Source organism: Phyllobates terribilis, unplaced genomic scaffold (genome assembly GCF_046119375.1).
Source record: "Phyllobates terribilis strain yellow unplaced genomic scaffold, ASM4611937v1 Scaffold_2__4_contigs__length_985480577, whole genome shotgun sequence".
NCBI classification, from domain to species: domain Eukaryota; kingdom Metazoa; phylum Chordata; class Amphibia; order Anura; family Dendrobatidae; genus Phyllobates; species Phyllobates terribilis.
Window position 1 is genome coordinate 963,371,898 of NW_027362762.1, and position 22,744 is coordinate 963,394,641.

The following is a 22,744-nucleotide window of genomic DNA, read 5'->3' on the forward strand; positions in this document are numbered from 1 at the left end:
TGGCTCAGGTGTGGGGCTCGGTGCGGGGCTCAGTGGCTCAGGTGCGGGGCTTGGTGCAGGGCTCGGTGCGGGGCTCAGTGGCTCAGGTGTGGGGCTCGGTGCAGGGCTCGGTGGCTCAGGTGTGGGGCTCGGTGCGGGGCTCAGTGGCTCAGGTGCGGGGCTTGGTGCAGGGCTCGGTGCGGGGCTCGGTGGCTCAGGTGCGGGGCTTGGTGCAGGGCTCGGTGCGGGGCTCGGTGGCTCAGGTGCGGGGCTCGGTGGCTCAGGTGTGGGGCTCGGTGCGGGGCTCGGTGGCTCACGTGCGGGGCTCGGTGGCTCGGGCAGGTGATGTCTCCAGGTCTCAGGCTCCTAGGTTGGGCTTGTTCGCTCTGTGCTGATGACCTGTAGTAACACTCTCCTCTTGGCCAACAATGATGCCCTCTGCCCGGCACCAAAGGGCACAGTGTGCAGTTCTATGAGTGGGCGTTACTATGATTAGTGACACAAGCGATGTGATATGGGGAGTATATCATACATGCATAATATGTGGGGCTATACACGTGTGTGATACGGGGGTGTTATATAATACAAAACAGAGGCAAATTACCAGCTCCCCCTCTTGTGGCTTCTATCCGGTCCGGGATCCGTGATCAGCGCTACTACAGGCGCTCAGGTAAATGCTGAAAAGAAGTTGATTCAGATCCCAGGACGCCAAGTTTGATTAAAATGAGATGATAGCTTTATAGGGAACTATTGTAAATCCCCTTTTTCCCCCAATAGTTGGACTATAGTTCCACTTCTCTATTGCCCGCCTCAGGCTTTGTCTGGATTTTAATATGAATTAAATAAAGCTCTCATCTCATTTTAATCAAACTTGGCGTCCTGGGAGCTGGATCAACTTCTTTTCCTTCAGGTGTAATATAATACCTGTATGATATGGGGGGTTATATAATGTGTGTAATATAGGCTGGAGTTATATAATACCTGTATGATATGGGGGGGTTATATAATGTGTGTAATATGGGGGGGTTATATAATACCTGTATGATATGGGGGGTTATATAATGTGTGTAATATGGGGGGGTTATATAATACCTGTATGATATGGGGGGTTATATAATGTGTGTAATATGATGGGGGGGGGGTTATATAATACCTATATGATATGGGGGGTTATATAATGTGTGTAATATGATGCAGGGGTTATATAATGTGTGTAATATGATGGGGGGGTTATATAATACCTATATGATATGAGGGGTTATATAATCTGTGTAATATGATGAGGGGGTTATATAATGTGTGTAATATGATGGGGGGGTTATATAATACCTGTATGATATGGGGGGTTATATAATGTGTGTAATATGATGGGGGGGTTATATAATATCTGTATGATATGGGGGGGTTATATAATGTGTGTAATATGGGGGGGTTATATAATACCTGTATGATATGGGGGGTTATATAATGTGTGTAATATGATGGGGGGGGGTTATATAATACCTATATGATATGGGGGGTTATATAATGTGTGTAATATGATGCAGGGGTTATATAATGTGTGTAATATGATGGGGGGGTTATATAATACCTGTATGATATGGGGGGTTATATAATGTGTGTAATATGATGGGGGGGGTTATATAATATCTGTATGATATGGGGGGGTTATATAATGTGTGTAATATGGGGGGAGTTATATAATACCTGTATGATATGGGGGGTTATATGATGGGGGGGTATATAATACCTGTATGATATGGGGGGGGGTTATATAATGTGTGTAATATGATGGGGGGTTATATAATACCTGTATGATATGGGGGGTTATATAATGTGTGTAATATGATGGGGGGGTATATAATACCTGTATGATATGGGGGATTATATAATGTGTGTAATATGATGGGGGGGTTATATAATACCTATTTTTATATGGGGGGTTATATAATGTGTGTAATATGGGGGGAGTTATATAATACCTGTATGATATGGGGGGGTTATATAATGTGTGTAATATGATGGGGGGGGGTTATATAATACCTGTATGATATGGGGGGTTATATAATGTGTGTAATATGATGGGGGGGGGTATATCATACCTGTATGATATGGGGGGTTATATAATGTGTGTAATAAGATGGGGGGGGGGTATATCATACCTGTATGATATGGGGGGTTATATAATGTGTGTAATATAGGGGGGAGTTATATAATACCTGTATGATATGAGGGGTTATATAATGTGTGTAATATGATGGGGGGGAGTTATATAATACCTATATGATATGGGGGGTTATATAATGTGTGTGTAATATGGGGGGGTTATATAATACCTGTATGATATGAGGGGTTATATAATGTGTGTAATATGGGGGGGTTATATAATACCTGTATGATATGAGGGGTTATATAATGTGTGTAATATGTGGGGTGTTATATAATACCTGTATGATATGAGGGGTTATATAATGTGTGTAATATTAGGGGGGTTATATAATACCTGTATGATATGAGGGGTTATATAATGTGTGTAATATGGGGGGGGTTATATAATACCTGTATGATATGGGGGGTTATATAATACCTGTATGATATGGGGGGTTATATAATGTGTGTAATATGGGGGGGGGGAGTTATATAATACCTGTATGATATGGGGGTTATATAATGTGTGTAATAATGAGGGGGTTATCTAATACCTGTATGATATGAGGGGTTATATAATGTATGTAATATAGGGGGGAGTTATATAATACCTGTATGATATGGGGGGTTATATAATGTGTGTAATATGGGGGGGGTTATATAATACCTGTATGATATGGGGGGTTATATAATGTGTGTAATATGGGGGGGAGTTATATAATACCTGTATGATATTGGGGGTTACATAATGTGTGTAATATGGGGGGGGTTATATAATACCTGTATGATATGGGGGTTATATAATGTGTGTAATAATGAGGGGGTTATCTAATACCTGTATGATATGGGGGGGGGTTATATAACATGGGTGTTATGTGGAGGGAATCTCAGTGTCCATTAATCTCCATCCTGCAGATATCAGGGCGGCCTCATCGTCACCTATGGGATTGATATCACGGAGAAGATGCAGCACGTCAGGCGCGCAGGATGGAGGGTGATAATGTGGCATGCTGTGCAGCCGGTATCTGCTACATCAATGGCTGATAATCACCGACGTGACACTGGAGCGGTCCCAGCTACATGCAGCAGATACAGACACCATGAACCCTCATGGGACTGATGTATCAGGTCCCCGTCGTTGGAGATCCTCTGCAGAGGGCGGCCGTGTTATGTGGTTACACCATGGCGCGCGGTGTCAGTGATTCCCAGGGACGGCTCATCTGCTGCTCGGTGTAACAAGCAGTATACACGTAACACAGCATCTGAGGCTGAATTTAATATAAGATGGGCGTCACGTCATTGAATCCTTCTTATTGTTTCAGACGTCCAGGAGGGGACTATGAGACGAGAATGTGGCCAGACGGACGCAAGCGGCGGACTGTCACTGACGGCGGGGTAAGATCCAAGACGGACACTTGGCTTCCAGGCACTGGAACATGAAGCTCATGGACCTCCTGTGCAAAATCTCCAGCAGGACCCCCAACTATCACAGGTCTGTAATAGAATAGGTCTTCTCATAAGGACTAAAGAGGCCTTTGAGGCCTCGTAGGCAGCAGGGTCCAGGTGGGACGCTACCCCAGTGTCCACTTTAGCAATCCTCCATTCCTCCATTATCCTGTACAAACCACACAAGGTAAAAGGGGCCGTGTTTCGTGGACCATGAATAAATGATGGCAGACTGGTGAAAGTAAAGTGGTTGCCTCAGAGGAGACCATAGGATAGATGGTGATGGGGCTCCGGCTGACTCCGGGGGCCACTCTACAGATACATGCAAATATTACCGGACCCAGAATAACTAATTCCTCTTACAAAACACTTTCTCTGTACATTTGGGGCCTGCAGGGGATTCAACTGCTACCCTGCAAGTCAGTACAAGTCTGAGAGTGAGTCCTGCCCCCCATACTCGTATAGAGAGCCTGTGAGTCCTGCTTCAACCCCTACTCGTATATAAAGCCTGTGAGTCCTGCTTCCACCCCTACTCCATACAGAAAGCCTGTGAGTCCTGCTTCACCCCCTACTCGTATAGAAAGCCTGTGAGTCCTGCTTCACCCCCTACTCGTATATAAAGCCTATGAGTCCTGCTTCCACCTCTACTCGTATTGAGTCTGTGAGTCCTACTTCCACCCCAACTCGAATTGAGTCTGTGAGTCCTACTTCACCCCCTACTCGTATAGAGAGCCTGTGAGTCCTGCTTACACCCCTACTCGTATATAGAGAGTCTGTGAGTTCTGCTCCCCCCCTACTCAGAGAGCCTGTGAGTCCTGCTTCCCCTTTACTTCTATAGAAAGTCTGAGTCCTGCTTCCCCCCAACTCGTATAGAAAGCCTGTGAGTCCTGCTTCCCCCCTCCCCTACTCGTATATAAAGCATGTGAGTCCAGCTTCCCTCCATACTCATATATAAAGTCTGTGAGCCCTGCTTCCCCCATACTAGTATAGAAAGCCTGTGAGTCCTGCTTCCCTCTACTCCTATAGAGAGCCTGTGAGTCCTGCTTCCCCCATACTAGTATAGAAAGCCTGTGAGTCCTGCTTCCCCTCTACTCCTATAGAGAGCCTGTGAGTCCTGCTTCCCCTCTATACATATAGAAAGCCTGTGAGTCCTGCTTCCCCCTACTTGTATAGAAAGCTTGTGAGTCCTGCTTCCCCACTCTTATAGAAAGCCTGTGAGTCCTGCTTCACCCCCTACTCGTATAGAGAGCCTGTGAGTCCTGCTTCCACCCCTACTCAATACAGAAAGCCTGTGAGTCCTGCTTACACCCCTACTCAATACAGAAAGCCTGTGAGTCCTGCCCCCCCACTCGTATAGAAAGCCTGTGAGTCCTGCTTACACCCCTACTCAATACAGAAAGCCTGTGAGTCCTGCCCCCCCACTCGTATAGAAAGCCTGTGAGTCCTGCTTCCACCCCTACTCAATACAGAAAGCCTGTGAGTCCTGCTTACACCCCTACTCGTATAGAGCCTATGAGTCCTGCTTTACCCCCTACTCGTATAGAAAGCCTGTGAGTCCTGCTTCCATCCCTACTCCATACAGAAATCCTGTGAGTCCTGCCCCCCACTCGTATGGAAAGCCTGTGAGTCCTGCTTCACCCCCTACTCATATAGAGAGCCTGTGAGTCCTGCTTACACCCCTACTCGTATAGAGAGCCTGTGAGTCCTGCTTACTCCCCTACTCGTATAGAGAGCCTGTGAGTCCTGCTTCCCCTTTGCTTCTATAGAAAGTCTGAGTCCTGCTTCCCCCCAACTTGTATAGAAAGCCTGTGAGTCCTGCTTCCCCCCCTCCCCTACTCGTATATAAAGCCTGCGAGTCCAGCTTCCCTCCCTACTCGTATATAAAGTCTGTGAGTCTTGCTTCCCCCCTCCCATACTCGTATAGAAAGCTTGTGAGTCCTGCTTCACCCCCTACTCGTATAGAGAGCCTGTGAGTCCTGCTTCCCCTCTACTCATATAGGAAGCCTGTGAGTCCTGCCTCCCCTCTACTCATATAGAAAGCATGTGAGTCCTGCCTCCCCTCTACTCATATAGAAAGCCTGTGAGTCCTGCCTCCCCTTTACTCATATGGAAAGCCTGTAAGTCCTGCCTCCCCTCTACTCATATAGAAAGCATGTGAGTCCTGCTTCCTCTCTACTCATATAGAAAGCCTGATAAAAAGGAGGAACAAGGAGCAAAATGGTAAAGAGCAATAGAAATTTTAATAATTATGCATACTATCCGGAACACCCAGTACTCATAAGCTTATAACCCCCAGACCATTGCATTGGGTAAAGGCAAGGAAGATGGGAAAGAGCACGGCAGGCAAAAAAGAAGAAATCAAATATAAACCAGGGGTACACACAATATCCATTTAAGGCAGGAGTCTGCCATAATAACATGTAGCCCTGGTCAGTAAGTAACATGCCTTACAAAGGGATAGATGGAGAGCGCTGGGAAGGTGGTAAACCATGGTAAGAAGGAGCCCCCTGCTTCCCCTCTACTCATATAGAAAGCCTGTGAGTCCTGCCTCCCCTCTACTCATATAGAAAGCCTGTGAGTCCTGCCTCCCCTCTACTCATATGGAAAGCATGTGAGTCCTGCTTCCTCTCTACTCCTATAGAGAGCCTGTGAGTCCTGCTTCCCCCTACTAGTATAGAAAGCCTGTGAGTCCTGCTTCCCCTATACTTCTATATAGAGCCTGTGAGTCCTGCTTCCCATCTGTACATATAGAAAGCCTGTGAGTCCTGCTTCCCCCTACTCGTATAGAAAGCCTGAGTCCTGCTTCCCCCCTACTCATATAGAAAGCCTATGAGTCCTGCTTCCCCTCTACTCGTATAGAAAGCCTGTAAGTCCTGCCTCCCCTCTACTCATATAGAAAGCTTGTGAGTCCTGCTTCCTCTCTACTCATATAGAAAGCCTGTGAGTCCTGCTTCCCCCTTACTGACATAGAAAGCATGTGAAGACTGTTTCCCCCCTACTCATGTAGAAAGCCTGTGAGTCCTGTTTCCCCACCCAATTCATATAAAAAGGATGAGTCCTGCTTCCCCCCTACTCGTATTGAAAGCCTGTGTGTCCTGCTTCCCACTCCCAGTCATATAGAAAGCATGTGAGTCCTGCTTCCCCCCAACTCATATAAAAAGCCTGTGAGTCCTGCTTCCCTCATCTACTCATATAGAAAGCCTGTGAGTCCTGTTAGGAGGTTTGATGTGTGTAGCTGTATGTTACCAGGTCCCCCGTCTCTAGTCTGTTAAAGTATTTCCTGTATCCTGCGTTACTTTAGTCCAGTATACAGTATTTTGTCTGCATCCTGAAACCGCATCGGTGGCACCTGTCTGCTATCTCGAGACCTGTCAGTCTGAACCTGTCCCAGTGGCCGTCCTGTCTACACAGTCCGTTCCTGTCCCAAGTGGCCGTCCTGCCCTGTCTAAGAATCTGAATTAACGTTGTTGACCCTTGGGATCAGCTGCTACTGCCGGACGCCGCCTTGGTGTGGCACCTGGCAGCTACCTACCGCACAAGTCTCACCTCACCACTAGAGGCTCCAGTGAACACTAAGGTAGCTGCCCCTCCAGGGTAAGCCCGGTGCGTGGCACAGTGGGTTCACGAACCACGTGCGCCACCTATGAGCATAACACTAAGGTTGAGAATGTGTGGATGAGAGTGGTAGTGTTACACACAGAGACTATTTCTTTCATGGTGTTTCATTCATTACCAGCTAAAGTTGTGTTGGGTATGTCCTGGTCGCTGAAACAAGATCCTACCATCACCTGGGAGACTCGTGAGGTTAAGTCTTGGTGGAGTTTTTGGGTTTTTTTTTCAGTTGATTATCTTAATCCCTGGCATCTATGAGATCTCCTCTTCCAGATTACATTTAGTATTTTGAGGATGTTTTTTTCTGAAACTGAATGTTAAGTTCTTCCCCCACATATGATTGTACGATTGTGCTATCGAATTAATCTCAGGGGCCAAATTGCTTAAATCTCGTCTCTTTAATCACTCTCTTCTGGAAAGAGATGCCTTGAAAGAGTCCATGTAAAAGAGTCTCCCCAAGGGTCACATAAGGCTAAAGATGGAGGTTTGCGTCCTTGCTTACATTTCAGAGAGATTAATAAGATAACTGTCCGCCAAAGTGATGAGTGTAAGGCTATGTGCCCACGATGCAGAAATGAAGCAGAAATTTTCCTGAGGGTTTCTGCATCTCCTTGGCAGAAAAAATGCATGCGGATTTTACATGCGTCTTTTTCTGCGTCTTTACATGCATTTCCGCATGTGTTTTTTCAAGCGCTTTTCCAAGCCATTTTAAGCATCACTTGGCAAAGTGCTTGACAAGTTGGTCACACACTATATAAATCCATGTAACTGGCATGTATTTATATTGGGTGACCAAGTTATGATGCTGTAAATGCGGCATCAATAGTGGGAAAAAAAAAAATAAATAATAATAATAATACTCACTCACCTTTCCGGTGGCCCGCCGTCTCCTCTCCGGTGCATCCTGTGTCCCCGGCGTCCAGCGGTGGTGTAAAAGGACCTGCCATGATGTCATTTAGTCATGTGACAGGTCACGCGACCGCTGACGTAGGCTATGTGCTCACGATGCAGAATTGAAGCAGAAAATTTCCGAAGCGTTTCTGCATGTCCTTGGCAGTAAAAACGCTTGCGGATTTTACACGTGTTTTTTTAAGCGTTTTTGCAGCGTTTTTACATGCGGATTTGACTTGCGTTTTTCAAATGCATTGAGTAGTCAAATCCGCATGTGGAAATGCAAAAATAATGGACGTGCTGCGGATTTTTCCGCACAGAAAATCCGCTGTGGAAAATTCTGCAGCATGTGCACAGAACATGCGGATTATCATTGGGGACCATGGGGCACGGATTACCAAGCATTTTTAAAGTGTTTCTGCTGCGGAAATTCTTTTTTTTACTAATGGTACCTGGGCCTGGAGGAGAGTCTCTGCTTCTCCAGACCCAGGTACCAACCGCACATTGAACCACATAACATCCGCATGTATACATGCGGATATTATGTGGTTCAATGCAAGTCAATGGCGGCGATTTACGCCGCGATTCCGCAAAAATAATGGTTGTGCTGCGGATTTTTCCGCAATGATAATCCGAAGCACAGCACATGCGGATTATCATTGGGAAACATGGCAGACAACTTAACATGCGTTTTTAATGTGTTTTCGCGGCAGAAATGGCACCGCGGAAACGCATTAAATCCGCATCGTGGGCACGCAGCCTAAGACTGCCTTCAATAATGGGGTCACTTTGAGAATTTGGTGATGCCATTCGGTTTGACCAATGCTCCTGCTGTATTTCAGAACTTCATAAATGAACTTCTTTCTTCTTTGGTGAGTAGATTTGTGGTGATATTCTTGGATGATATTTTGATCTAATCGAGTTCTCGTGAAGAGTATCTGGAGCATGTTTGACAGGTGCTTCAGGTTCTTCGTGACAATCATTTGTTTGCCAAACTAGAGAAGTGTCAGTTTGAGGTGCAGCAGATTCAGTTTCCGGCTCATTTGGATTCTGCTGACTGTTTTCAGATGGATCCCGTTAAGGTACAGACCGTCCTTGATTGTGTGCAACCTACTAATCTTAAAGCTTTACAGAAGTTGTTAGGTTTTACTAATTATTATCGTAAGTTCATTAAAAACATCTCAGTTATAGTCAAATCTCTTACTAATATGACCAAGAAAAGTGCTGACTTTACTTCTTGGTCTTCTGAGGCTGTTGATGCTTTTGCTGCTCTCAAGTTAGCCTTTTCTAAAGTTCCAGTCCTCAGTCAACTCGATGCCGATTTGCCTTTTGTGGTTGAGGTGGACCTTCTGTGGGGATGGGTGCTGTTCTTTCACACAAGAAGGACAGTTACTTTCATTCCAGTGCTTTTTTTTTCTAGGAAATTCTCTGTCACGGGTGTGTCAGATGTGACAAACTGTCGCCCTGCAGTTGGTTGCAGAAGATCTCTTTGTTTGGCATTACAGACACCTTCTTAGATATGTCTCACTCTAGGACCCAGCAGCTACCTCCCTCCTGCTAATTGACACCCAGGCCTGGGTGTTTAAATACTTTCTGTTTGCTACAGGGAGGTGCGGGGATTATCACATGTTCCCTTGTGAAGGCTTGGAGCTGTTGCAGTCTGCTTACTTCCTCTCTGGTGCTAGGAGGACATTTGGTGTAATCTCTCTGAAGTCGGCTCAAGCTAAGTTACTTTCCCCTGTGTTTCTCTCCTTTGTTGTCTTTAGTTGTTAGTGGGGACTGACTAGTGCTCATCCCCCCTTCTTTATCCAGGGCCAAGCTCTAGGAAAACACAGGGTTTATGTTCCTGTGCGGCAATTGGTGAAGAATAGTGTTGAGCGAGCACTAAAATGCTCGGGTACTCGAAGCTCGGGCCGAGCTCGCCGTGATACTCGGGTGCTCGACCCGAGCAACGAGCCCAATGTTAGTCTATGGGAGACACGAACATTTTTGCAATGGCACCCCCGGCAGTCTTTTAAAAGCCTAACAAGTTCCCAAAACGATAGTGACAGTGCTCAAATGACATGGGGACAGCATGGGGATCGCCTCAGGAAGCATTTCTGACCCCCAGGTCACTGCTGTCAACAACGTGGTCAGAGGTATTAAGCCACTTTTAAGGGCTCATAATAAAACGTTCAAAAACGAAACAAACTGCTTTCCTGTGAAATATGTTAAGGAAGTTCTTTTCCAGGGTAAAGACTTGTGTATAAGGTAAAATAAATAACCCCCCAAAAAATACTCCTCCACACCTTGGGCTATGTTCACAAGTAGCATTTTTTTATGGTTTTTGCACTTTTGTAATGCTTTCAACCGTGACAAATGCATTCACCGGGAAATGTCATTTTAACATTTTACAACCTTATCTGGCCATGTACTGTGTGACACATGCATACAGTGCTGAAAAGACATGGGAACACCATGGGGAAGACCCCTGGAAGCATCTCTGACACCCAGGTCACTGCCTAAAAGTGTGCCCATCAGAAGTCATCCTTGCCGCATCAGAAGATGCAGACTTGCAACTATCCCCGTGCAAGTTCTTGTCCCAGGGCAGTGTTCAATTGTACCTCCCCCATTCCTTGCAATGCAAGCGCAAATATGCAGCCAACCCCCACCCACCCCCAGGCTGCAATACCATACTGATAGCTTGCATATGAAATTGGGCCTTTTAGGCATGTGGAGGCGGAATCAGGCCACCACGTCATGGCTGCGTTGGCGGCCTGGTATCCATACTCATTCCCCAGCCGCCCGGCAGCCGGGTGTCCACACTCGGTCCCCAGACGCCAGGGGGCGGCCGGGTGTCCATACTCGGTCCCCAGCGGCCGGGTGTCCACACACGGTCCCCAGCCGCCTGGGGGCAGCCGGGTGTCCATAAACAGTCCTCAGCCGCCCCTATTTCTCCTGTCAACTTCCCCCCACACACTTTTCTTAGCCCGGCCTGCTTTAGGGCAGCATTGGACGAGCCCACCAGAGAGCCAGACTCCTCCGGTGGGCCCTGGCTTCTCCATCAGGGGAGTTGAGAGTGCCAAGGTGAGGAGCATGATGATGATGATGATAGAAGTTAACATCTGCTTTGTTTTCTTGGAATGCAAGCGCATGTATGTAGTAGCAGCTAGGCCTGAGGTGGTCAGCATTTTGGCGCATATCCTACCTCCTCCGAGGATTGCTGGATGTTTTCCTGCTACTATCCCAGTTCTATGACTCCCGTTAAAACAAAGCTTCAGGTGATAAATGATGGATGAGGTGGTGGCAAAGGAGAAAGAGCAGGAGGAACAGGGACCATTCACATCAATATCAGGCCAGTCAACCACATATGTCTTGTAGGATATGTTTCTGTAACAAAAGGAGCTGTTCGGCTACACAGTTATAGGTCATACAGTGAGTGCAATGCCTACCAAAAATTTCGAGGCACTCCAATGCCCCTTGGAAATGACATGGAGGTCAGAGGGCCTTAACTAAACCTTTTTTTCCATTTATAGCAACTGGGTCTCCTGTACACTGTTGGCCTAAGCAGTGAATGGAAGGTTTTCCAAAAATTATGAGGAACTGCAATGCCCCTTGAAACAGACATTATTGGGGAGTGGGTCTCCCTTAGTGTTCGCCTATGCATTGAAAAGCAAAAGCTGACTAAAATTAGGAGGAAATGCAATGCCCGTTGGAAGAATGGTGGAGGTTAGAGGTAATTAAAAACAACATTTCTATGCCCCTTGGAAGAGCTGTGGAGTTCAGAGTGGCTTAAGAAGACGCTTTTAATGCCCCTTTGAAGAGACGTGGAGGTCCCAGTAGCTTAACAAGACGGTTTTAATGCCCCTTGGAAAAGTGGTGGAGGTCCCAGTAGCTTAACAAGACGGTTTTAATGCCCCTTGGAAAAGTAGTGGAGGTCGCAGTAGCTTAACAAGACGGTTTTAATGTCCCTCGGAAAAGTGGTGGAGGTTGCAGTAGCTTAACAAGATGGTCTTAATGCCCCTTGGAAAAGTGGTGGAGGTCCCAGTAGCTTAACAAGACGGTTTGAATGACCCTTGGAAGAGACGTGGAGGTCCCAGTAGCTTAACAAGACGGTTTTAATGCCCCTTGGAAAAGTGGTGGAGGTCACAGTAGCTTAACAAGACGGTTTTAATGCCCCTTACAAGAGCCATACAGTACAGCATCTTAAAAATATTATTCCCATTATTGGGGAGTGGGTCTCCCACGGTCTTTGCTTATGCCTTCCAAGCAAAACCTGACAAAAATAAGGACGGAGGAACTTTCAATAATGGCAACACGGACCACGGTCACCCTGGTGGTATAGTGGTGGTGGAGGCTGAGGATAAGGAGAAGAACATAAAACAGCCGAAATGAGGAAGCATATACCCATGTGTGGGTGTGAAGCGGTGCATGTGAATACACCTCCCGAAATAACACAGTGGATTTAACTTTGTTACTCTGCTGTCATTTGGTGGTGATGAGAAGTCTGGCCCAATCCAGCCCTTGTTCATTTTGATAAGGGTCAGCTTGTCAGCATTGTCAGTTGACAGGCGAGTGCGCTTATCAGTTATAATTCCCCCAGCGGCACTAAAAACACGCTCCGATAACACGCTAGCGGCAGGGCAAGCCAGGACCTCCAAGGCGTACAGAGCGAGTTCATTCCAAGTGTCCAGCTTGGATACCCAATAATTAAAAGGCACAGAGGAATCACGGAGGATGCTGGTACGGTCGGCAAAGTACTCCCTCACCATCTTTTGAAACTTTCCACTCCTTGTGAGAGTACCCCGCGCCTCAGGGTCTGTCCGAAGGGAGGGCCTGAGAAAACTGTCCCAGAAAGTTGACAGTGTTACCCTGCCTCTGCTGGAATGGAGTTGCCTCTCTCTTGCTTGTACGCCTTGGTTGGTCAACGAACTGTGACCTCTGCCGCTAGCGTGTTCAGATGGGAATTTTTTTTAACAGTTCTGCAGCAAGGGCCTTCTGGTACTGCCCCATTTTTGGAGACCTCTCCACCTCAGGAATAAGAGAGTGAAAGTTCTCCTTGTAGCGGGGGGTCTAAAAGTGTCACCAACCAGTAATGACTGTCACCCAACATTTTGACAAGGTGAGGGTCACGGTTAAGGCAGCGTAACATAAAGTCAGCCATGCGTGCCAGACTGGTAAAGGGCAAGACTTCCGTGTCCTCACCGAGATGACGACTGACCATGCTCTCCTCCTCCTCCCCCCTGTCCTCAGGCCACCCACGCTGAACCAACGGTATGACAGTTGTACAGGTACTACCGTCTACAGCGCATGATACAAGCTCCTGTTCTTCCTCCTCCTCCTCCTCCTCTCCCTCATTGTCCCCCAATGCACGTTGGGATGAGATGAGGCTGGGCTATGTGTAATCGACCACTATGGCTTCTTGATCCATCTCATCATACTCTGGCTGCACTGCCTCCTCTTTAATTCTCTGCAGAGAGCGTTGCAAAAGACAGACAAGTGGAATGCTGACGCTAATGATGGCGTCATTGCCACTCACCATCTTGGTGGACTCCTCAAAGTTTGTCAAGATGGTACATACAGTTAGGTCCATATATATTTGGACAGAGACAACATTTTTCTAATTTTGGTTCTAGACATTACCACAATGAATTTTAAACAAAACAATTCAGATGCAGTTGAAGTTCAGACCTTCAGCTTTCATTTGAGGGTATCCACATTAAAATTGGATGAAGGGTTTAGGAGTTTCAGCTCCTTAACATGTGCCACCCAGTTTTTAAAGGGACCAAAAGTAATAGGACAATTGACTCCAAGGGTATTTCATGGACAGGTGTGGGCAATCCCTTCGTTATGTCATTCGCAATTAAGCAGATAAAAGGCCTGGAGTTGATTTGAGGTGTGGTGCTTGCATTTGGAAGGTTTTGCTGTGAAGTAAACATGCGGTCAAAGGAGCTCTCCATGCAGGTGAAACAAGCCATCCTTAAGCTGCAAAAACAGAAAAAAAGCATCCGAGAAATTGCTACAATATTAGGAGTGGCAAAATCTACAGTTTGGTACATCCTGAGAAAGAAAGAAAGCACTGGTGAACTCATCAATGCAAAAAGACCTGGGCGCCCACGGAAGACAACAGTGGTGGATGATCGCAGAATAATCTCCATGGTGAAGAGAAACCCCTTCACAACAGCCAACCAAGTGAACAACACTCTCCAGGAGGTAGGCGTATCAATATCCAAATCTACCATAAAGAGAAGACTGCATGAAAGTAACTACAGAGGGTTCACTGCACGGTGCAAGCCACTCATAAGCATCAAGAATAAAAAGTCTGGACTGGACTTTGCTAAAAAACATCTAAAAAAGCCAGCACAGTTCTGGAAGAACATTCTTTGGACAGATGAAACCAAGATCAACCTCTACCAGAATGATGGAAAGAGAAAAGTATGGCGAAGGCGTGGTACAGCTCATGATCCAAAGCATACCACATCATCTGTAAAACACGGCGGAGGCAGTGTGATGGCGCGGGCATGCATGGCTGCCAGTGGCACTGGGTCACTAGTGTTTAATGATGATGTGACACAGGACAGAAGCAGCCGAATGAATTCTGATGTATTCAGAGCCATACTGTGTGCTCAGATCCAGCCAAATGCAGCCAAACTGATTGGTCGTCGTTTCATACTACAGATGGACAATGACCCAAAACATAAAGCCAAAGCAACCCAGGAGTTTATTAAAGCAAAGAAGTGGAATATTCTTGAATGGCCAAGTCAGTCACCTGATCTCAACCCAATTGAGCATGCATTTCACTTGTTAAAGACTAAACTTCAGACAGAAAGGCCCACAAACAAACAGCAACTGAAAACCACCGCAGTGAAGGCCTGGCAGAGCATCAAAAAGGAGGAAACACAGCGTCTGGTGAAGTCCATGAGTTCAAGACTTCAGGCAGTCATTGCCAACAAAGGGGTTTCAACCAAGTACTAGAAATTAACATTTTATTTACAATTATTTAATCTGTCCAATTACTTTTGGTCCCTTTAAAAACAGGGTGGCACATGTTAAGGAGCTGAAACTCCTAAACCCTTCATCCAATTTTAATGTGGATACCCTCAAATGAAAGCTGAAAGTCTGAACTTCAACTGCATCTGAATTGTTTTGTTTAAAATTCATTGTGGTAATATCTAGAACCAAAATTAGAAAAATGTTGTCGCGGTCCAAATATATATGGACCTAACTGTATGTCAGACATCCAGGTCCACTCCTGAGGTCTTATGTGTGGAGTCTGACCTGAATATCTACGGCCTTGTTGCATCTGGTACTCCACAACTGCTCTCTTCTGCTCACAAATCCTTTGCAACATGTGGAGGCTAGCGTTCCAACGTGTGGGGACATCACACACCAGTCGGTGTGACGGAAGCTGCAAATGCTGCTGCAACACAGCAAGGGCGGCGGAAGCTGTAGCCGACTTGCGAAAATGAGCTGACAGGCGGAATACTTTGACGAACAGATCTGGCAACTCGGGGTACGATTTAAGAAACCGCTGAACCACGAGGTTAAGCACATGAGCCAGGCATGGTACTTGTGTGATCTCGCCTCGTCTCAAAGCCGCCACCAGGTTACGGCCATTGTCGCACACGACCATGCCTGGATGTAGGTTCAGCGGTGTCAGCCACAGATCTGCCTGCTCTTTCACAGCTGTCCACAACTCACAAGCAGTTTGAGGTTTCTCACCTAAGCTTATGAGTTTCAGCACAGCCTGTTGCCGCTTGGCGGAGGCAGTACTGCAGTGCTTCCAGCTTGTAACTGATGTGGTGATATCTGAGATGGAGGCTGAACATGAGGAGGAGGAGGAGGATGATGATGCGCAGGAGCTGTACACTGTGGGGGCAACTCTGACTGACATAGGGCCCGCAATCCTCGGTGTGGGGAGGATGTGTTCCGTCCCAAGGTCCGACTGGGTCCCGGCTTCCACTATGTTTACCCAGTGTGCTGTCAGAGTGATGTACCATCCCTGGCCACAAGCACTTGTCTACGTGTCCGTTGTCAGGTGGACTCTCCCAGTAACTGCGTTGTTGAGGGCACGGCAGATGTTTTGGGACACGTGCTTGTGTAGTGCGGGGATGGCACACTGGGCAAAATAGTGTCGGCTGGGGACCGAGTACCGAGGGACGGCCACCGCCATAAGGTTGCGGATGGATTCCGTCTCCACCAGCCTAAAAGTCGTGAAATGTGCGAATTTAGGACTGTGGCCTGTGTGGCGTTAGCTGCGAATTTCTGCTTTCGTTCAAAGGTCTGGGATATGGACAATTGAACGCTGCGGTGGGACGTGGACGTCAACGTTGATGCTGTTTCTTGAGAAACTGCCATAACAAGTGAAGACTGAGAGGAGGGGGCATCTTTGCATGCAGTATGGACAGGGGATTGCCTTGCACACACAACAGGGGGTTCTATTGCACGCACAACAGTGGAAGAAGCAGTGGTGACACCCGCTGACACTGGTCGTGGACCCTGGGGTTCACCCCACAAAGTCGGGTGCTTTGCTGCCATGTGCCTGATCATGCTGGTGGTGGTCAGGCTGGTAGTTTTGTCACCCCTGCTGATGCTGGCATGGCAGGTGGTACAAATGGCCTTTTTGGGGTTATCAGCAGAGTCTTTAAAAAAATTCCTGACTCTGTTCTGTAAAGCCTTCAACCTTGACCCACCGGATCCACTGGACTGGATGACTCCAACGTTTTCCGCGCCCCTCCAGCCAACCTGGCAGTCAGTCTCCTCGAGGAAAAGACGAGTGGGAAACGTGAACAAAAACGCCCGAAAACTGAAACTTTACTAATGGTCTTACTCATCTAATTCTTTCTCTTTCAGGATGTCACCTGCATTGCATAAATTTTTCCTATATTACCCCCTTCTTTTTATTTCCTTTCCCTCTTTCCTCCCTTCCCTCCGCTCCCCCCCCCCCTTTTTTCCCCCCTCTCTCCACCTCATCTTCTCTCCCCATCCCTTAACCCCCCCCCTTCTTTCCTCTATCTGTCTCTTTATCTCCGTTCTCTAACCCTACCACCCCTCTCTTTCCCTCCCTCCTGTAGGGGTCTCCATTATTGAGCTATACCTTCTCTCCCCATACTGGTGGGCTCGATCCTGTTAACATCCCTGGGGTGGAAGAACCCATTAGAACATATTTCTTCCTTAGTTACTCCCAGTGGTGACTTGTCCATCCCCCGATAGGAGTACGGACCCTAATTATTCGCACCCCCCTAAAAAGGGGTAGCGGAATATTTATAACCCGTCTATGCTAGGATTCTCCAATCCAAAGGTCCTACTCTTGTACTCGGTCCAAACTTGCTTGGTACCTGGTTAACAACTATATTTGTAATGTTACTACACTTGGTTATTTCTATACATGTTATTATCCCTCTAGGTTTTAAATGCGTCAACTATGTTACTGTATCTAGAGTTCCTCTAAATACGACAGTAGAAATTCGAGAGACTCCCCAATTGAAACGTAAACCTCCACCGAAGGTCCGTATTGACTTCGAATATGGTTAGACTACTCACTTTGAATGTTAAAGGTCTCAACTCCCCTATTAAGCGGAGATTTACTCTGAAAGAAATGAGGGAATCTAACGCTGAGGTCATATTTCTACAAGAGACTCATTTGACTAACTCTGGAACATTTAAATTTGCACAAAACTGGTTTCCCCGAGCTTACTCGGCATCCTCACAATCGAAAAAGGCAGGGGTAGCTGATTTCCCGGCACTCCAGATCCGGACTACTTGTCTAGACCCACTAGGACGATACATAATACTTATGGGAGACATCGACGGTATCCAGGTTCTCTTATGCAATATATACGCCCCTAATACCGGTCAGATACCCTTCCTCACCTCTGTCCTGAATAAACTCAATCCTGACCGGAATTGCATGCACATTATTGGAGGGGATTTTAATCTTGCTTTTTCTGATAACTCTGACAGACTCTACATTCGACCCACCCCTGACTCACTTCGGAGAAGAGTACACGACTCGTTGCAATTCCGGAGATTACTACGTAAACACGGACTCTACGATTTGTGGAGGGTAGATAACCCGACAGCTAGGCAATTTACATTTTACTCTCACCCTCATCAGTCCCATAGTCGAATAGACTATTTTTTTTTTTTTGGTAACGTGATGACGCTACGATTCCTGAAGCGGGCGACTATAGGGACTATCTCTTGGTCTGACCACGCTCCCCTGACGATGGATCTTGAGATCTCATCCACCCGGACGAAACTTACACACTGGCGTCTTAACGAATCCCTTCTGACAAATAACATGACGAATGACATCCTGAAGACATCCCTGTTACATTATTTTTCTGAAAATACACCTACGGCCCCTTCACTCACTTCTCTGTGGGAAGCGCATAAAGCAGTTTTCAGGGGGGAGTGCTTAGCGCTATCCTCCCGTCTGAAAAAAAGATGCTAAACTGCAACACTCTGTCTATGAAGCTAAGCTTAAATCTGCTGAAGTCAAACTCATTGCGCGACCCAACCTCAGAGATCTGAAGGAAGTGATAGACCTCAGAACTAAATTGAAAGACCTGTCCATAAGAAAGGTGGAAAAGCTCCTACACTTCTCCCGTCAAAAGTACTATGAATATGGGAACAAAGCTCATACTATGTTGGCGAGACAGTTAAAGGAAAAAGCGTACACGAATGCCCCATATGGTATCAGAAACTCCCAGGGACTCATAAACTACGACCCTGACGGGATGGCTCGTGCCTTCTACGATTACTATTTTGCCCTTTATTCCTTGCCTCCTTCTATACCTCCTTCCTCTCCTCCTGCAGACGCTTTCTTAGAAGACTTTTTGACCTCATGCCGTCTCCCTAAAGTCTCGACTGAGGAGATTGAAGAAACGATTAAAAACCTACCTACCTCTAAAACCCCCGGGCCGGATGGTCTCCCGTACTTATAAAACCTAGGTGTCCCTACTCTCGCAACATATGGCTGCTTTATTTAACAGTTTTCTAAAGGGAGGTCCAATGCCTGCTGCTATGCTCCACTCATATATCACGGTAATCCCTAAAGAAGGCAAGGACCCTATGGAATGTTCGAGCTATCGACCTATCAGTCTTTTGAATTCTGACCTTAAGATTTTTACAAAAATCCTGGCGGAGAGATTGAATACCTGGCTCCCGCAGTTAATTCATAAAGATCAGGTGGGTTTCGTGCGTTTCCGTCAGGCAGGAGATAACACGAGACGCATTCTGGACTTTGATAGATGTGGTGAATAGAAGAGGCGACGAGGAACTTCTTCTAGGCCTAGACGCAGAGATGGCCTTCGATAGGCTGGATTGGACGTTTATGTTTTCTACCTTACGCCATTTTGGCCTGTCGGGGCCCTTTGTTACCGCCGTTAAGGCTCTCTACTCTTGCCCTGAAGCTACTGTCAGTTTGCCTCATGCCCACTCCCAACGTCTCCTCATACGTAATGGGACTCGCCAGGGATGTCCTCTCTACCCTTTACTCTATGTACTCAGCATTGAACCCCTGGCAGCCCAGATCCCTATTAACCCAGACATCACGGGGATCCGGACTGGGAGCAAAGACTTTAAAATTACCCTCTTTGCTGACGACGTTATGCTGTCCCTGACGAACCCCTTAATATCTCTCCCTAATTTGCAAAAGACACTGGATGTCTATTCTAAACTGTCTGGATATAAAATAAATTCGGGAAAGACTGAAGCCCTACCACTTAACATCACGGAACAGAGACTCACTTGCCTACAGCAATCATATAGATTTGCCTGGGGTTTGTCCTCCATTAAATACTTGGGTATATGTATCACCCCTAGATATGGAGAAATGTTCAAGGCAAATTTGCCCCCATTAATTAGAGATACCGAGAGACGCCTTAAACAATGGTCCTCTTTACCAATTTCATTCCTGGGAAAAATAGCCTCAATTAAAATGTCTATATTGCCCAGATTCTTATACCTATTTGAAACTATTCCAGTTAAAATACCGATGGGTACGCTTAAAACAATCCAATCCATGATATTAAAATTTATTTGGCATTCTGGCCGCCACCGTATTCCTAGATCGGTACTATGTGCCCCTAAATCGCAAGGAGGATTAAATTGCCCTGATATCGTTAAATACTACTACGCGACCCACTTGCGCCATATCCCCACCTGGTCAAAACTTCTCGCCTACAATAAATGGACGGAAATTGAAAAGCTGTGGTTGGCCCCCTGTCACCCGGCGTCCCTGATATGGGGTCCACCTAATGACATACCCACAGCAGCACTTTTAGGCCCTATGGCATTCACCAGGGAGATTTGGAGGTCCTCGAGGATGAAATTTCAGCTAGCGCCCCATACATCCTTCCTGACCCCATTCCTGTATAATCCGCACCTATCACATCTCTTCTCAGCAGGAATGGTTGCCACATTGGCACAGGCAGGTCTTTTCTGTTTTAAGGATCTGGTGGACCCTCTGACCAGGAAATTTAAACCTTTTACTGATCTGGTTGATAAATACAAACTACCACGAACCTTATTCTACTCATACCAGCAGATAATCCACTATTTCAGATCTAATTTTGGCCCACCTGAATCCCTCACCCCATCTAGATTTGAGCAGTTATGCGCCGACGTCCCTTCGACCAAGGGACTAATCTCAGACATATATTCTATTTTGCAAACCCCGACCCCATTACTTAATGTCCAACACTCCTACATGTCCAGATGGAAAAGCTGGCTAGGCCATACGCTAACTACCCAACAATGGCAATTGATTTGGTCTCGGGCCTACAAATACTCTGCCAACACCCTTTATAAAGAAAACCAGATAAAGATCCTGATGAACTGGTACCATACTCCAGAACTACTTCACAAAATGAATCATACCATCCCAGATATTTGCTGGAGATGTGGTGCCAATGGGGCATCCCTTTTCCACATATACTGGTCATGTCCAGGGATATTGAGCTATTGGGAAAAAGTGGAGCAGTTGCTAAGTGACGTCCTTGGGGTTTATATACCCCTAGACCCACATATATACGAGGGGCGATCCAAAAGTAATGACAATCGGTTATTTCTATTGCACACAGAAATTTAAAATAAAATGTTTTCTTCTCTCTTAGGTACCCACTAGTCCAGGAAAAAAAAAAAAACACTTAAATAGGCCAAGATTCCCGGGAGCTACATTCATTTGAATAGGAACTGCCGAGGAGTGAACATCAAAATGGAAAAAAACAAGCTCAGAGCTGTCATCAAATACCTCTGCTTGAAAAAAATTACTACCAAAGACATACACAGCGACTTGGTGGAAACATTGGGAGACTCTTCTCCTCCATATTCCACAGTTGCACGCTGGGCCAAGGAATTTAAGCTGGGAAGAACATTGACGGAAGATGAACATCGTGAAGGACGCCCATCCACGTCCCTCAATGAAGAAAACGTGAAAAAAGTTGAAGAAGTTGTATTGGCCGATGGAAGAGTGACTATCAGGCATGTAGCTGAGGTCACAGGGATCTCATATGGCAGTATTCAAAGAATCCTTGCAAAAGAATTGCATATGAGAAAGGTCTCGGCGCGTTGGGTGACAAAAATGTTAACCGACGAGCAAAAGAAGAAACGAGTTGACATTTCAATAGCAAATCTCGAAAAGTTCCAAGCAGACAAGGAGAATTTTTTGTCATGTTTTTTGACCATGGACGAGACCTGGATCCACCACTTTGATCCCGAAACGAAACAACAATCGATGACATGGAAACGAGCCAACGAACCGACGCCGAAGAAATTCAAAGTGTCAAGCTCAGCAGGGAAGGTTATGGCGTGTTTTTTGACGACAATAGCGACGTGATAACCGCTGTTGGGGATTTTTTTGAGGGTCAAGATCAAGAATTTTTTTCAAAGGAAATTCTAAGTTTAGAAAAGAGATGGACTAAATGTATAGACTTGTTAGGAGACTATGTAGAAAAATAAATTTTTTTTTTACTATATTCATTGTGTTTAGTATTGATTATCATTACTTTTGGATCGCCCCTCGTAAATGCTGAACCTCCCCCCTAGAGGACTAGAAAAATCAAAAAGTAAATTATTATTGCATTTACTGACGGCTGCTAAATGTTTGATCCCGTTATTTTGGCAAAAACCCATTGCTCCCGCGATTTCTGACCTTTACACTAGAATAAGCGACATCCACCTTATGGAAAAAATGACTGCAAACCTTCACAATACTGGAGATGGTTTCGAAAAAATATGGGGATTATGGGACCTGTTTAGAGAACGTTTCCGTCTATAACCCTTCTATGTTTGGAAGTTCATTGCTATGTTCTCACTAACCTGTAATAATGACAGATATTGTGTACTTGTAAGGAATATTCACCATGCCATGTGGAGCTCTGTTTACATCCTATGTTTCACTTCAAGATCGAAGAGAGTACTCTAGAGTTATATATCTATTCCCTTTACTGTTACTGTTTATTTTCCATATCATTGTCTCTCCACTCTGACTCTGTACCTCATTTATTTGCAAAATGAATGACAATGTCTTTTTTTATGAAAAATTTTTAATAAACACAAAGTTGAAACAAAAAAATTCCAGACTCTGGAAGACCTCCAGGTTGTACTGGCAAAGTCCCTCGTGTTGGTGTTACGGGGAACTGTTGCCTGCCTTCTGTCTGCAGCCACCACACTGCTTCTTCCT

The 22,744-nt window shown here is 46.1% G+C and overlaps 1 protein-coding gene and 1 long non-coding RNA gene across 4 annotated transcripts in view; one reads left to right on the forward strand and one right to left on the reverse strand.

The window, feature by feature from the left end:
• The window catches only part of GRAMD1C (GRAM domain containing 1C), a 135,757-nt gene that overhangs the window by 23,116 nt on the left and 89,897 nt on the right, over nt 1-22,744 (reverse strand). The window lies entirely within an intron of this gene.
• LOC141240326 (uncharacterized) lies at nt 474-21,344 on the forward strand. The gene is made up of 3 exons (XR_012305582.1): nt 474-649; nt 3,043-3,619; nt 21,177-21,344. It is a non-coding gene; the product is annotated as an uncharacterized lncRNA (long non-coding RNA).